Source organism: Jaculus jaculus, chromosome 16 (genome assembly GCF_020740685.1).
Source record: "Jaculus jaculus isolate mJacJac1 chromosome 16, mJacJac1.mat.Y.cur, whole genome shotgun sequence".
Taxonomy (NCBI): Eukaryota; Metazoa; Chordata; class Mammalia; order Rodentia; family Dipodidae; genus Jaculus; species Jaculus jaculus.
Window position 1 is genome coordinate 39,265,835 of NC_059117.1, and position 17,939 is coordinate 39,283,773.

A 17,939-nucleotide genomic window follows, 5' to 3' on the forward strand; every position below is an offset into this window, starting at 1 on the left:
GTGAGTTTTAGGTTTAAATCGAGGGAGAACAGGGCAGGGGTAAAGAGGCATGCATAATGAAGCAGATCTGGTCAAGGTGTGATCTTGCCCCTCATTGCCTCACCTCCAGTCCTGCAAGAGGTCAGATAAATTATTAATCTGTTAATCTCTGTCATTGCCAGAGGGGACCAATTTGGTTCCTACAAGGTGATCTGCATTAGGCTATAGCCTCTCCATCATCAGTAATTGTTCCTATCCTGGGGATGGTCTGTCCCGTGAGTACGTGTTGTTCCTGGAATTCAGGGTAACTTCAGGTTCAGTTCAGAAGCAGTTTGAGACAGGTTGGTAGACAGAAGTGAAGTGACCTTCATGCTTTGCAGTCTAGCGGGGTCTGCCAAAGCAACGGAGGCTGACACAATGCAGTCAGATGTTGTGTGTCCGTGTGAAGGCTCAATGCTTTTTTAGCAAATGCAGCTTCTAAGAACCCATTACAAAGCAAGTAGTTTAGAAGACATGATAACTTTATGTGTGAAAGAAAGTTGGTACAATTGAGAAGCAAAAGAATGTTATTCAGGGCTGGAGAGAGGGCTCACCAGTTAAAGGCACTTGCTTGCAAAGCCTGAGAGCACCCATGTAGAGCCACATGCACAAAGTGGCACATGCATCTGGAGTTCATTTGCAGTGGCAACAGGCCCTGGTGGACCCATTCTCTCTCTCTCATAAAGAAATAAATGTCTTGGGCTGGAGAGATGGCTAAGTGGTTAAGCGCTTGCCTGTGAGGCCTAAGGACCACGGTTCGAGGCTCGATTCTCCAGGACCCACGTTAGCCAGATGCACAAGGGGGCGCACGCGTCTGGAGTTCGTTTGCAGAGGCTGGAGGCCCTGGCACGCCCATTCTCTCTCTCTCTCTCTCTGCCTCTTTCTCTCTCTGTCACTCTCAAATAAATAAATAAAAATGAACAAAAAAGAAATAAATGTCTTAAAAAAAACATTCACAAAGAGAACATCATTCTGGTTTGCTATGTCCGATATTGGATCAGTACTAACTAGTCTAAACTCTTATCTAAAAAGAATGCTAGTTATCATTTTCCAGTATTTTATATCATTTGGTGGCAGCAGACATTATTATATCTTTATTTTGCAGAGAGATGAGAAGCCATGGTTCAGGGTAATCACGCTCTTCCCAATGTCCACAGCTAAGTGGTAGAGACAGACCAGCCTACTGCACTTCTTTCCACCACCACACTCCACAGCTCTGCTGGTTGTGACACTCGGCAGCTTTTGTGAAATATCTCTCACTCGGAAGATGAATTGAACTATCAGGTAAATGTTTAAGGCCAGGAGAGAAATAAAGTTGGAATGTAAGTAGATCCCAGTGTGGGACAAGCTGGCATTATAACTGATCACGTAATTACCTCCTGTAACAAGTAGCACCAATCAGGGAGTGGGTGATAGACAGGCGCTTAAGTATTTACAAGGCTGAGGAAAGCGGCTGCCTTCCTTAGCCGGGGTGAGGAGTCTGCATTCAGCTATGACCTGGCCAGGACGTATGAAGCCTGTGAATTCCCGGCCCTGCCTGGCCTGCAGGTTCCCTGTCATGTCTGCTGACTTGCCCTCCTGGCTTTTCTCCCACCACTCTCTTACTCAGCTTCCTGTCCAGCTGAATGGGAAAGCCCAGGGTTTCTCTCTCCCCAGCTTGACATGCCTCTGGTGACTTTTCCCTCGAAGCCCGGCTTGCAGGCTAACTCCTCTGTGAAGCTGGCCTGCTTTCCCAGCTTCCAGCCCCAGCATCTGCTCCACCCCTGTTTCTCCTAAGTGCCTTGGGGGTGCAGCTCTTACATATCAACCAGACCTAGTTCTGCCTAGAGACCACAAACCTTCCAAGAGGCCAGTTGAACAGCAGCCTGATGCCCAGCTCATGGCCATCATCAGTGCCAGCCCTGCTTGGGAAAAAGGATCAACCAATTGCACACCAGCCTGGTGCCCAGCTTGTGGCCATCAACAGTGCCAGTCCTGTTTGGAAAATGACCAGATAAAAACTATATGTTAAGGAAGAAGCACTCGTGAGGGTGGGAAGTGCCTCAGAAGCCGTAGATTATTACAAGAAAATTTCAGTGCCAGAGGTGGGATACCTTTCCAGTGAGTTGTTGTTCAGGGAGACCCCTGTTGCCCCCCAAATATCACAGGCCATTGTCAAGGCTCTTGGTTGTCCACCAGAACTAGATTGTAAGGCCCTACTGCTGAAGGTAGCACATGCTTAGACTGCAAGTCACTGAGAAGTCAAGTTGGAGATGAGCTGGATGCCTCCTCAGTGCCAATTAGCTGTCAGGATGCCAAAAAGACCTATGCAGAAAGCAGGTTGTTTTTTTTTTAGGGGGGGACTGGGGGGATGAGAAATCCTTAATGGTCTTAATTAGCAGTGGACCCTGAAAGCTTTCTGGCTCAGCCAGCCAGGCCAAATGTACCAACTGGCGCAATGGTGGCATGTCTGTTATGGGGGAAATCAACTGCTGTCTGAGTGGATTTGAGGCCTGTTCCCTCGGAGGGAATTTCTACCTAGTACTAAAAACATAACCAAAAGCCTCTGGCTTGGGAGGTCATAAGCCCTAGGGGGGAATCTGTTATTGTTGTTTGGTTAAATGGATATGTTATGCCCACAAAATGCCCTCTAAGTAAATGCCCATACATTAATGGTACTCTCAGTTTTGGTTAAAGAAGCTTCTCTTTTCAGTGGCCACTAAGGAGATGCACTCGTCAAAGTGTGGAGAAGAGACAGTGGAATGTTTAGACTTTTTTTTAAAAAATTGTATCATCTAAGACTTGGTGACCATTTTGGAAGAGCTGGTGGAAGGAATGTAAGAACCAAAGGAAGGGGAGGGGTGCTTTGCTTCCAGAAACAAAATGGCCATGGCATTCATCACCTCATAGTGACTGATGTCACCTACCTACGACCTGCATGTTGGGAGGGGAAAATGATGACAAAGCAGACCAGGGACTAGTTGAAAAGAAGTGAATCATTGGAAGGCGGACAGGGAAAGGGGGACAAAGGAGGGCGAAGAGTGAGGCTTGTGATCGTGGGATAGTATGTATATATAAGAAAGTTGTCATTCAAAACTTATAAAAGAGGGCTGGAGGCATGGCTTAGTGGTTAAGGTGTTTGCCTGAAAGCCAAAGGACCCAGGTTTGATTCCCCAGGACCCATGTTAGCTAGATGCACAAGAGGGCACATGCATCTGGAGTTCGTTTGCAGTAGCTGGAGGCCCTGGTGTGTCCATTCTCTCTCTCTCTCTCTCTCTTTTTTTTTTTTTTGTTTTTGAAGGTAGGGTCTCACTCTAGTTCAGGCTGACCTGAAATTCACTATGTAGTCTCAGGGTGGCCCCGAACTCTCTGTAATCCACCTACCTCTGCCTGGGATTAAAGGCATGCACCACCACCCTTGGCTCTCTCTCTCTCTCAATCTCTCTCTCTTTCTTTCTCCCTCCTTCTCTGTCAAATAAATAAATAAATAAAAATTAAATATGAAAACTTATAAAAAGAAGATGATTGAAGGAAGCATGAACATCTTATCTAGTTTGCTTGCTAGGTTTTGATGTGTTTTTGAATCTCCACAGTCTCACTATGTGCCTTGCTAGAGCAGGCATGCTGCATACTTTTATTGAAAAGAAAGGACGTATACAGGTATAAAGGACATAGGAAAATAAGTGTTCAGGGCTGGGGAAATGCTCAGTTGGTGAACTGCTTGCCTTGCAAGCATGAGGACCTAAATTTGATTCCCAGTATTTATGTGTAAAGATGGGTGTGGTGGTTGATGCTGGGAGACGGAAAGAGACAAATCACAGGGGCTTGCAGCCAGCCAGTTTGCTTGGTGAGTTCCAAGCCAGTGAGAGATCCTGTCAAAAAAAAAAAAAAAAAAGGTAAAGTAAATAGTGCCTGAGGAACAACACCTGAGGCTGTCCTCTGGACTCTGCACACACACGTACACACACACATGCATGCACACATGCACAATGGTCAAATAAATGCTCAGGATACTGAAGTGAAAAATCACTGTGAACACAAGCCATGTCAGATATCAAGTGCCGTAAGACATTTGGTTCTAACACTTTTCGAGTGATAGTGTGACATTCTGGCTGTCTGAAGAAGCCTTCTGAAATTTCTACTCCTATTCAAAATATAAAAATAAAAAAGATGTGACTGTGTCTTTTTCTGTAGTGATGGCAATGTTAAGTTATTAAATTAAAAATAAATTATCAAATTTAATAAACCAATATTTTATATTCCACATTACTTAAACATTTCAATATCTCATATCTCTTATTTAAATGTGGCATTTAGAAAAAACCACAAAGGGTAGGGCTGGGTGTGGTGGCGCACACCTTTAATCCCAGCACTCAGGAGGCAGAGGTAGGAGGATTGCTGTAAATTCAAGGCCAGCCTGGGATTACACAGTATGTTCCAGGACAGCCTGGGCTAGAGGGAGACTCTACTTCAAAAGCACCAACAACAAGACCCAAAAAGGGCTGGAGAGATGCTCAGTGGTCAAGGCTGCTTGTTTGCAAAGCCTGATGGCTGTGAATGCCCAGCACCCATGTAAAGCAGGATGCAAAAACTGGTGCATGCGTCCAGTGTTCATTTTCAGTAGCAAGGGGCCCTGAAAATGCCCAAGTGCATGCGCATGTGCACGCACACACACCCATAAATAAAAACATTTTTTTAAACTCAAAAAGTTAGATTATTATTATTTTTTTTAAATACATTTTTTTAAATTTTTATTTATTTATTTGAGAGCGACAGACACAGAGAGAAAGACAGATAGAGGGAGAGAGAGAGAATGGGCGCGCCAGGGCTTCCAGCCACTGCAAACGAACTCCAGACGCGTGCGCCCTCTTGTGCATCTGGCTAACGTGGGACCTGGGGAACCGAGCCTCGAACCGGGGTCCTTAGGCTTCACAGGCAAGCGCTTAACCGCCAAGCCATCTCTCCAGCCCTAGATTATTTTTATAGTGCTGGGAATTCAACCCTGCATGCTGCATGCTAGGCAAGAATTCGACTACTCAGCTACATCTCCAAACCCTCGGCTTATATTTTTTTTAAGTATTTATCTATTTAAGAGAGAGAGAGGGAGGGAGGGAGAGAGAGAGACAGCGCCAGGCATGGTGGTACAAGCCTTTAATCCCAGCACTCTGGAGGTAGAGCTAGGAGGACTGCCAAGAATTCGAGGCCACCCTGGGACTACATAGTGACTTTCAGGTCAGCCTGGGTTAGTGTGAGACTGTACCTTGAAAAATAAAACAAAACAAAGAGAGAGAGAGAGAGAAAGAGAAAGAGAAAGAGAAAGAGAAAGAGAAAGAGAAAGAGAAAGAGAAAGAGAAAGAGAAAGAGAAAGAGAAAGAGAATGAGAATGAGAATGGATGTGCCAGGGCCTCCTGCCACTGCAAACAAACTCCAGACACATGCGCTACTTGGTGCATCTGGCTTTACCTGGGTTCTGGGGAATCTAACCCAGGCCATTAGGCTTTACAAACAAGTGCCTTTAACCCCTGAGCCATCTCTCCAGCTTTCCTTGGTTTATTGATACAGGGTCTTGCTATGTAGCCAGACTGACCTCGAGTGCTGGGAATGCATGCATGCACCACAGCTCCGCCTTTCTTCGAGGCAGGGTCTTACTTACCTGGAATTCACTATATAGTCTCAGGCTGGCCTTGAACTCACAGTGATCCTCTTACCTCTGCCTCCCGAGTGCTGGGATTAAAGGTGTGCACCACCATGTCCAGCGGAAATTGGAATCTTTACCTTGAAGCGTATTAGTGAGTTGCTGGTAGCATTGAGGCCTTACTTAACTTGCTGCCTCCCCTGCTGTGAGCCCTAGTTATGGGATGTCCTGGGCTTTTACTTCCTACTTCCTGGGTTAATGATGGGGTTGGTATTTTTATATATCCAACCACCTCACAGCCAGCCACAGTCCCGGACACGTGATGGAGGGACATTCTAGAAGCAGAGGACCAGGTAGGGCAGAAAGCTCAGGCTAGGCCTGCTTCTGTCTGGTGGAGCAGGTGGCATGACAGCCACCTTTCACCTTTCGTGTCTTTTTTATTTAATGTGTGTGCCAACGTGCATATTCATGTATGTGTTTGTGCATGGAGAGGCCAGACAATAACCTCAGATGTCATCTTTAGGAATGCCATCTCCCCCTTTCGGGCAAGGTCTCTCATGGGCCTGGAGCTCACCAATTAGGGTAGACTAGGGCCAGAGAGTTCCAGGGACCCGCCTGTCTCTGCCTCCCCAGCACTGGGATTACCTCACCTGCTTTTTTTTTTTTTTTTTTTTTTTAGGTAGGGTCTTACTGTAGCCCAGGCTGACCTGGAATTAACAATGTAGTCTCAGGGTGGCCTCGAACTCATGATGATCCTACCTCTGCCTCCTGAGTGCTGGGATTAGTGTTCGTCACCTCACCCAGCACACTTGGCATGTTTAATGTGAGTATTGAGGATCAAACTTACGTCTTTGTGCTTGTATAGCAAACACTTTATAGACTTAGCCATCTCCCCAGCTCATGTCTTTCTTCCTCCCCGTTTTTTTTTTGGGGGGGGGATTTTTGAGGTAGGTCTAGCTCAGGCTGAACTGGAATTCATTATGTAGTCTCAGGGTGGCCTTGAACTCATGGTGATCCTCCTACCTCTGCGTCCTGAGTACTGGGATTAAAGGTGTGCACCACCACGCTGGGCTTCCTCCCCATTTTTTTGTGAGTTTAAGTAGGGTTGCTTATAGAAGTATGAGTGAGAAGGGCGTTATTAACAGGAGTATGTAGAATTTACCAGTGCAAGATCTAGGATGTTTTTAAAAATAATTTTATTTATTGGCAAGCAGTGAGAGAGACACACAGAGAGAATGGGTATGCCAAGGCCTGTAGCCACTACAAACTCCAGAATGCTTGTGCCATTTTGTGCATCTGGGCTTTATGTGGTTACTGGGGAATCAAACACAGGCTGTTAGGCTTTGCAGGCAAATGCCTTAACTGCTGAGCAATCTCTCCAGCCTGCGTCGAGGATTTTTGTCTGCATGCTTATGAATTCCGGTCTCTTTTTTCCCTAGCGTCTTACTTATCTATAACAAGCTGGAATCATAACAGTCCTATCCATGCTGATCTTAAAATGATTGTTTATCGCTCCTTTCATTCTCTATGAAGATGATGAGTCCGCAGAGAATCTTTTCACAGGGAACTATTATTAAGCAGAGATTTACTGGTAAATTACCAGTATCCAAATGAGAAGCTATCTACCACACAGCCCACATCTCATACATTTGTTAAGAGACCTTTCTTCCTTTCCCCCCCATGAACTGCCACCACTTCCTTGTAGAGGACAGAGAATGTTTATTCCTGGATGCCTCTTGTGCCGTATTGGACTGACCTTTATTGATGTCCCCAAGCAAAACAGCCATTTGCTTCTACACATTCCCATTAAGGAGGCCTGCACAGCTGAGCAGCGTGTTTAGACAAAGACAAAAGCCACTGAATGAAAATTCTAGGAGGAGATGAGGATGGGAGAAAAGGTGCCTGCTCCCCCCTTACAGCTGGTCATAAAGGCTTGATGTCTATGCACCAAAATAAAACTATGAACATTTGAATGAAAAGTGATAATTTGCTTTAGACAGCCCTTTTCTTTTTCTTTTTTTTTAATTTATTTATTTGAGAGCGACAGACACAGAGAGAAAGACAGATAGAGGGAGAGAGAGAATGGGCGCGCCAGGGCTTCCAGCCACTGCAAACGAACTCCAGACACGTGCGCCCCCTTGTGCATCTGGCTAACGTGGAACCTGGGGAAACGAGCCTCGAACCGGGGTCCTTAGGCTTCACAGGCAAGCGCTTAACCGCTAAGCCATCTCTCCAGCCCAGACAGCCCTTTTCAATGTGTGCTGCTTTCAGGCTCTGAGCAGAGCACCAGCCTCTGCCATGGACGCGCAGTGGCTTCTTTCATTGCCCTTTTGCTCAGATGACCATGGAACAGCCCCTGGCCATCATCTTCACACAGCCCAGCGTCGACTGGCCACCAGCAGGGCGCCATGATGGCCCTCGACAGCTTCCACGGGGGAGGGGGCTTTTCAGGAACTGCACTATTTGGGGGGGGGAGGGGGCAGTGGTAATTACCAGCACATGATTATTTTATTTTGTTTGAATTATTTACGCTGGAAGGAAGCAGTTTGGAAGGGAGGGGATACTAGGGAGAGAGTTCAATCCCACTCACATTGATTCCACCAGAGCAAGAAGAGCAAACCTATTAAGAAGAAAAATCACTTCCCTTTCTTCCTCTCTTTCCTCCCCCTCCTCTAAGTCTTGGAAATAAATAAATAATGCAAAGAAAAGCTGGGGGCGGCTGCATGGGAGGGGCGGGGGCTGGGCTGGGGGAACTGGCCAGTGTTGGGGTCGGGTTCTCCTTGCCGTATGTGAGCGCTGAGGGAGACCTGGAGGCTCTCTTCTCTCTGCAGCTCCTGTCCGTGGTGCATAATGGGCGCCGAGTATGGATTGAAGGCCCATTTAGAGGATGCTCCATTACCAAACCTGTAATCAGGAGAGTTAGGTCTTAGTCTCAGAGGTGCCATTGCCTTGTTGTGTTTTAAACTTAAGATTTATAGCTCTCTGGCTTGCAGAGACATTTGTGGACGGTTTGTAGAGGCCGATGCAGTGAACAAGGGACGCCTGGAGGGTGAAGCAAAGAGAAGCGGCCTGAAGCAGGATATGTCTCAGGCACGAGAGTGACGAACAGCTGGGCAACAGGTTGGCCAGCGTCTTTGTAATGTAGGGAAAGTAAGCCCACCTCCTTGCCTGGCGAGGCAGTGGGTAGGGTAGTATATTTGTGAATGTTTGTGAGTAGAAGTCTCCATATTATTATTATTTTTAAATTGTATTTATTTATTTATTTGAGAGCGACAGACACAGAGAGAAAGACAGATAGAGGGAGAGAGTGAGAGAATGGGCGCACCAGGGCTTCCAGCCTCTGCAAACGAACTCCAGATGCATGCGCCCCCTTGTGCATCTGGCTAACGTGGGACCTGGGGAACCGAGCCTCGAACCGGGGTCCTTAGGCTTCACAGGCAAGCGCTTAACCACTAAGCCATCTCTCCAGCCCCTCCATATTATTTTGATATGGCATTGCACACTTACATTTAGAAAACAAACAAAAGTTCCAAGAGGTAGAGTATCATTTGGTCAGATTGCTGTATATCCTGCAATGGAAGACCCACAGACTAGTGCCCTAGCCCCTGAGCATGGGATCAGGGCTGAAAGGGCCACTTGAGAGAAATGGGCTGGGACTTTAAGCAAGGGGAGGGTTTCATAAGCTTTTTCTTCACTGAAAACTTTTGAATTAAATGTTAAAGTGCATATTTATGACTCATGTGCATTGTGAAACTTTGTGATAGGCATGTAGACACCACTACTTTTAAAAACTATTATTTATTTATTTACTTATGAGAACGAGAGAGAGAGAGAGAGAGAGAGAGAGAGAGAGAGAGAGAGAGAGAGAGAATAGAATAGAGAATGGGTGCACCAGGGCCTCCAGCCACTGCAAATGAACTCCAGACTCATGTGCCACCTTGTGCACCTGGCTTACGTGGGTCCTGGAGAATTGAACTGGGATCCTTTGGCTTTGCAGGCAAACACCTTAACAGCTAAGCCATCTCTCCAGTCCAACACTACTGCTCTTTGTCACAAAAACATCTTTGAAACTATATATTTTTTGTCCAAATGATCAGATTGGTCACTTATATGTGCCAGTTCTCAACTTCCTCTTTTTTTTTTTTTTAAAGTTGTGTTTTTTTTTTTTTTTTTTGATTTTTCGAGGTAGGGTCTCACTTTGGCCCAGGCTGACCTGGAATTAACTCTGTAGTCTCAGGGTGGCCTTGAACTCACGGTGATCCTCCTACCTCTGCCTCCCGAGTGCTGGGATTAAAGGCGTGCGCCACCACGCCCGGGTTTTTTTTTTTTTTTTAAATCTGTGTGGGCATACATCTAACTAGGATGGAAAAGGCTATTATAGCTTATGATCTGTCTTTATTTTATTTATTTATTTATTTGAATGAAGGAGAAAGAGGCAGAGAAGGAGAGAGAGAAAAAGGGAGAGAGAGAGAGAAGAGAAAATGGGTGTTCCAGAGCCTCTAGCCACTGCTAATGAACTTCAGACACATGTGCCACATTGTGCATCTGGCTTATGTGGGTACTGGAGAATTGAACCTGGGTCCTTTGGCTTTGCTGACATGAGCCTTAACCATTAAGCCATCTCTCCAGACCATGATCTGTCTTTAAAGTAAACATGTATCAGAGGTGATTAATAACACTGTTCTCAAGATAATAATTTGTTTATATACAACAAGGAAGTTCATAGGAAACTCCAATACAAGAGCCAAATCAATAAGCTCTTCCTAAATCAAAGTAGATGTATTTCATGTTGAAGTATGCCATTCTTATTGTCAAAACAAACAAACAGGCAAAAAATCATTAAAGACATGGCCCAAGGAGTAAATTCCAAAATGGGAAGCAACACTTGTCATGTAATGAAATGTAAATCATAACTCAGACATTTATCTTCTGCTCCTGGTAAATTCAATTTCCTTCAGGAGCACAGAGAGGAGAAGAAAATATCAGAACCGAGAGTAACGAAGTCTGCGACAGCCACTCACGTCTGAGTGACGTTGCCTTCAGAAAATAAGAGGAGCAGGCAGACCTGCCTAAGGCATAGTCCCCCTTCCTGAAAACATCACAAACTAAAGCTCACCATTGTATTTAATATCCAAGTCTCACCAATGGAGGGGTGCTGGGCTGTGAGGCAGTGCCCTTTAAAACTGAGAATATGGGGCTGAGGAGATGGCTCAGCGGTTAAAGACACTGGCTTACAAAGCCTGCCTGCCTGGATTTGATTCCGCAGCACCTACATAAAGCCAGATGTACAAAGTGGCGTATGTGTCTGGAGTTTGTTTGCTGAGGCTCTAGGCCAACATGCACTCATTCTCTCTCTTTGCTTGCAAGTAAAATAAATAAAAATGTCTTAGAAATGCAAATATCAGCGGCTGGAGAGATGGATTGGTCATTAAGGTGCTTGTCTGCAAAGCCTAAGGACCCACCACCCACGTAAAGCTAGATAGAGCACGAAGTGGCACATGCATCTGGAGTTTGTCTGCAGATGCTAAAAGCCCTAGTGTGCTCATTCTCATTTCTCTCTCTCCTTGCAAGTAAATAAAAAAATTAAAAATGCAACTATCCAGAGGACTTTCTTTCTGCAGTGGGCAGAGGTTAATGCAGAGACACACATCTCGGCTGGCCTTTAATCCCAGCACTTGGGAGGCATAGGTAGGAGGATTGACATGATTTTAAGGCCAGTCTGGGAATAATGAGTGAGTGTCAGGTCAGCCTGGGCTACAGGGAGATCCTACCTTGAAAGAAACCAAAAAGAAAAATAAACAAAAGATGCACATCTTGACAAAGGTCTAAGAATAAGTGAGTATCATGAACTCAGCCCTCAATGGGTCAACTTTATCCCCCACAACAAAGATCAGGGAACATTGCAGAGAAAGGAGCAGAAAGAATGTAAAAAGCTGAGGAGAAGTCTCAGCAGTTAAAGGTACTTGCTTGCTTGTAGGCTTGGAGAGATGGCTTCATGGTTAAGGCATTTACCTGCAAAGCCAAAGGATCCTGGTTCAATTCCCTAGCACCCACGTAAGCCAGATAACACAAAGTGACGCATGTGTCTGGAGTTCGTTTGCAGTGTCTGGAGGCCCTAGTGTGCCCATTTTTTTTCTCTCTCTCATTCTTTCTCTGTCTGCCCCCCCTCCCCGCCTCTTTCTCTCTCTCAAATAAATAAAAATAAAATAAAATTAAAAGTATGCATGCTTGCAAAGCTTGATGGCTTGGATTTGATTTCCCAGTATCCATGTAAAGCCATATGGACAAAGTGGTGTATGTGCCTGGAGTTTGTTTTTAGCAGCAAGAGGGCCTGGCACTCTCGCCTCCACCCAGACACTCTCAAATAAATAAGTAAATAAGTAAATAAATAAATATTTTACAAAAAAAAAAAAAGAGTAAGAGCTGCAGAATGGGTGGGGGTGTTCTGGAATACTGTTTTCAGGACCTGACACTGTCATTACACTCATAAACTCAGCAGGACTGAGCCTGTCGATATTCTATCATGGTGGGGGAAGGGCTTAAGGACCCCCCCCCCCAGAACCCAAGAGCTCATAGTGATTTTACAATATACTTACAAATTCATCTTCTTTCAGAATGTGGGGCCGAGTGGTGATGCTCTTAAGTATAGGCTATACTTAGGGACATTTTGAAATGAGATGTTAGGGGTTCAGGAAAATCCTTGAAGCCCAGCCCTAGGGTTATGTCTACTGTTAAGCAAAGAATTGAATAAAATAAGACTGAGAAGGATACTTATATTTATTGAGGGAAGTATAGAACCAAATACACCCACATGGTCTGAGAACCCATGGGGTGGGCCTGGATAAACCATAAAGAGAGAGTTAAAGAGGAAGGAAAAGAAAGAACGAAGAATTCCTGCCATGTGGGGGTCAGGAGAGGGTCGAGAACCCATGTGGAAAGTAGGGGTCTGGGGTTTCTCCCCTCATCCCAGCTGGGATGCGATGAGGAGAAACTCACCAGAAATAAGGGATTCACAAATGGTCAGGCAGCCCAGAGAGAGGCTCACCCCTCACACGCATTTATTTATAATCTTATGGTGGTGGGTGTCACCTTCTGGCTCAGGTGAGCCGGAGAGACAGCTGATCGGTCTGGGCTAGAGGCTGGCTCAGGAAGAGGCCAGCCATGATGCCATGTTTTGGGGTCTTAGACCAGCCACAATGTTAGGATTAGATTTAAATCTTAAGAAAGACCTCCCTCCCAGTAGGTTCCAGGTGGTTTATGGAAAAAAAAAATCTCCTTTAATCAAGAGATGAGGAATCAGATCATCCTTTGCTCTCTAGCAAAGTGGAGACGGCAAGGATAGGCCCAGAGACATTCCTGCTTCTTACTTTCATGGGCCCAGTCACCCCAACTGCCTGACAAAGCTACCTGACTCCCTCTCGATTTCTTTTTCAATACAGGGGAATGGAAACTAGGGATGTGTGCATTCTAGGCATGTATTCTGCCACTGAGATGCACCCCTAGTTTGTTTTGTAATTACTAAATTATTACATTTATTCAGGGAAAAGGAAAAGAAAGTACAGAGAGCTTCTGCCATGTGGAAGGCAGGAGGGGTAGGGAGCCCACATGGGAGCAGGGGTAGTGGTCCCCCATCTCAACCTGGTGGGGCTCAGACCGCACAGCGCGGGGAGGGGAAGTGCTTACCAGAGCAGGGACTTGGAAATTCAGGAGAGATGCCAAGCCAAAAAAGAGCTTGTCTTTTATTTTAAATATTAAAAAAATTTTTTTGGTTTATTTTTATTTATTTATTTGAAAGCGACAGACAGAGAAAGAGGTAGAGAGAGAGAGAATGGGCGCACCAGGGCTTTCATCCACTACAGACGAATTCCAGATGCGTGCGCCCCCTTGTGCATCTGGCTAATATGGGTCCTGGGGAATCGAGCCTCGAACCGGGGTCCTTAGGCTTCACAGGTAAGTGCTTAACCGCTAAGCCATCTCTCCAGCCCTTATTTTAAATATTTTTATTGATAACTTCTATACTTACAGACAACAAACCATGGTATTTCCCCCTCTCCCATTTTCTCCTTCATAGCTCTGCTCACCGTTATATCCCCTCCCTCTCTCCATTAGTCTCTCTTTTAATTTGATGTCATCTTCTTTTTCTCCTATCATGAGGGTCTTGTGTGGGTATTGCTAGGTACTGTGAGGTCTTGGATATCGAGGTGAAATTCTGTCTGGACAGTTGAATGTAGGCAGTGGTACCCTTCCTTTGGCTCTTACATTCTTTCTACCATCTCTTTCACAAAGTACCCTGAGCTTTGGAGGGTGTGAGATGTTTCAGTGCTGGACACTCCTCCATCCATTCTTCTCAGCACTAAGCTGCCTTTTAGGTCATCCCAGTGGTCATGGCCATCTGAAAAGAGAAGCTTCTCTAACCAGAAGTGAGAGTAACATTAATATATGAGTATGAACATTAAGTGTAGTGATTTCAGGGCAATTAGGTGAGACTAATAGATACATTTATCCAGACAAGAGCAGGCTTTATACCCCTAAGGCTCATGACCTCTCCTGCTATAGGCTTTTGATTAGGTTTTCAGCAGCAGGCACATATTCCCTCCCATAGAGTGGGCCTTCAGTCCAATTAGAGAGCAGTTGATTTCCCCCAGAGCAGACATACCACGATTGCACTCGTTCAGACATTTGGCCTGTCTGGCCAAACTTGAGATTTCCAGTGTCCACTGTTTTCACCACTGATGACATCTGTCTCCCATAAGATGGCATACAGTGCAGCTTTTTCCAGCTTTCAGTTTGCTGGGCTACAGGGAGAAGATTTTCTGCTCATCATCATCTTGATTTCTCAGTGACTTTGCCACTCAGGCATGTGACGTCTTCAGAAATAGGGTCTTACCATCTCGTTCTCATGGGGAACCAAGGACCTTGGCAATAGCCTGTAATGTTTTGGTGGCAACATAGACCACCCTGGCCAATGACTCACTGGGAGGTATCCCATCCCAGGGACTGAAAATTTTCTAGTAGCAACCTATGGCTTCTGGATGTGCCACTATTTATAAAAGTAGATTTTCATATGTCTTATTCAGAATCTCTTGAATTTTGATTGACCCTCCCCCATCTTTCTTTTATACAATCTCTTCCTCTGACCTTGCTTAGGCCTTTCCCCTTCCTGTAATATGTTTTTCTACTTACATATATACAATACCATCCTCTTAAGACCTTCCCTCTCCTCCCTCCCTTATAGCCTTTTTCTAGCTTATGGGCCTCTGCTACTGATTATTGGTTTCAGATCACACAGAAGTCTGTGCATTTTTAGATAGGATCCACATATAAGAGAGAACATGTGACATTTGGCTTTCTGGGCCTGGGTTACCTCACTTAGTATAATCCTTTCCAGTTTCATCCATTTCCTTGAAAATTTCATAATTTCATTTTTCTTTACTGCTGAATAGAACTCCATTGTGTAAATGTACTACATCTTTATTATCCATTCATCTGTGGAAGGACATCTAGGCTGGTTCCATTTCCTAGATATTGTGAATAGAGCAGAAATTACATGGTTGTGCAAGTATCTCTAAGGTAGTGAAAAGAGTACTTAGGATATATGCCTAGACGTGCTATATCTGGATAATATGGTAAATCTATTTTCAGCTGTCCCAAGAACCTCCACACCGATTTCCACAATGGCTGTACCAGATTACATTCCCACCAATAGTGCAGAAGGGATCCCCTTTTACCACAACCTCGCCAACATTTATTGTCATTTATTTTCTTGATGGTAGCCATTCTGACAGGAGAGAGATGGAATCTTAAGGTAGTTTTAATTTGCATTTCCCTGATGGCTAACGATGTAGAACAATTGTTAAGACATTTATATGCCATCTGTATTTCTTCTGGTGAGAACTCTCTATTTAGTTCCATAGCCCATTTTTTGATTGGGTTGTTTGATTTCTCTCTCTCTCTCTTTTTTTTTTTTTTTTTTTTTTGAGGTAGGGTCTCACTCTAGCCCAGGCTGACCTGGAATTCACTATGGAGTCTCAGGGTGGCCTCAAACTCACGGTGATCCTCCTACCTCTGCCTCCTGAGTGCTAGGATTAAAGGCGTGCACCACCACGCCGGGCTGGGTTGTTTGATTTCTTATTCTTCTGTTTTTTGAGTTCTTTGTATATTCTGGATACTAATCTTCTGTCAGATGTATAATTGGCAAAGATTTTCTCCCATTTTGTAGGTTGTCTCTTTGCTGTATTCACAGTGTCCTTTGCTGTACAAAAGCTTTGTAATTTTATGAGATCCAAGTAGTTGATTAGTGGTTTTATTTTCTGAGCAATTGGGGTTATATTCAGAAAATTACCTATGCCAATATGTTGAAAGGTTTCCCCTATTTTTTCCTCTAGCAATTTAAGAGTTTCATGTCTGATATTAAGGTCCCTGATCCACTTAGATTTGGTTCTTGTTAATGGGGAGAGACAAGGATCTATTTTCATCTTTTTACCTATAGATATCCAGTTTTCCCAGCACCACTTGTTGAAGAGGCTGTCTTTTCTCCAATGAATATTTTTGGCATTTTTGTGAAAAATCAGATGGCTGTAGCTGCCTGGATTAACATCTGGGTCCTCTATTCTGTTCCATTGGTCTACATGTCTGTCTTTGTGCCAATACCATGCTGTTTTTGTTACTATGGCTTTGTAATATAGCTTAAAATTGGGTATGGTGATACCACCAGCCTTATTTTTGTTGTTCAAAATTGTTTTGGCTATTTGAGTTTTTTTGTGCTTTCAAATGAAATTTTGGATTTTTTTTCTTTTCCTGTGAAGAATGCCATTGGAATTTTAATGGGAATTGTATTCAGTTGTATAGATTGTTTTTGGTAAGATTGACATTTTCAAAATATTGATTCTTCCAATCCAAGACCATGGGATATCCTACCATTTCCTTGTGTCTTCTGCAATTTCTCGCTTTAGTGTTTTAAGTTCTCATTGTAGAGCTCCTTCACTTCTTTAGTTGTTTATTCCAAGGCACTTTATTTTTTTGAGGCAATTGTGAATGGGAGAGATTCCCTGATAATTTTATCTCTTCCTTTTCAATTTGTATCCTTTTTATGAGTGTCTCTTGCCTTATTGCTATAGCTAAGACTTCTAGTACGATATTAAATAAAAGTGGGGATCGTGGACACCTTTGTTTTGTTCCTGAATTTAGTGGAAGAGCTTCAAGTTTTTCACCATTTAGTATTATGTTGGCTGTAGGTTTGTCATAAATAGCTTTTATTATGTTGAGATATGTTCCTTCTAGTCCCAGTTTTTGTAATACTTTTACCATGAAAGGATGTTGGATTTTGTCAAATGCTTTTTTGGCATCTATTGAGATGATTATGTGGTTTTTGTCCTTCAGACTATTTGATGTATTACATTTATTGATTTGCATATGTTGAACCATCCCTGTATCTCTGGGATAAAGCCTACTTGGTTGGGGTAAATAATCTTTTTGATATATTCTTGTATTCTGTTTGCCAATACTTTGTTCAGAATTTTTGCATCTATGTTCATGAGGGAGATTGGTCTGTAATTTTCTTTTTTTGTTTTGTCTTTGCCTGGTTTTGGTATGAGGGTGATGCTAGCTTCATAGAAAGAGTTGGGTAGAATTCCTTCCTTTTCTACTTTATGGAAAAGTTTGAGAATCATTGCTGTTAGTTCTCCCATGAAGGTCTGGTAAAATTCTCCAGTGAATCCATCTGGCCCTGGGCTCTTTTTACTTGGGAGACTTTTTATAACTACTTGGATCACTGTACTTGTTACAGGTCTATTTAAATGGTTTATCTCATCTTGATTTAACTTTGGTAAGTCATATGAATCAAGGAAATCATCATTTTTTTTTTCAGATTTTCAAACTTAGAGGTATATGTATTCTTAAAGTATGTCTTTATAATTGTCTGAATTTCTTTGGTGTTTCTTGTAATGGTGCCTTTTTCATCTCTAATTTTATTAATTTTTGTCTCTTCTCTCTTTCATCTGGTCAAATTTGCTAAGGGTTTATCAATCTTGTTTATCCTTTCAAAGAACCAACTTTTTGTTTCATTGAGTCCTTGGATTTTTTTTTTGTTTGTTTGTTTCTAGTTCATTAATTTCTGCCCTAAGCGTTATGATTTCTTCTTATCTACTGCTTTTTGGTTTGTCTTGTTCTTCTTTTTCCAATGTCTTAAGGTGGAGCATTAAATTGTTTATTTGTGAACTCTCTAATTTCTTAATATAGGCATTTAGAGCTATAAATTTCCCTCTTAGGACTGCCTTCATTGTGTCCCAAAGGTTTTGGTATGTTGTAT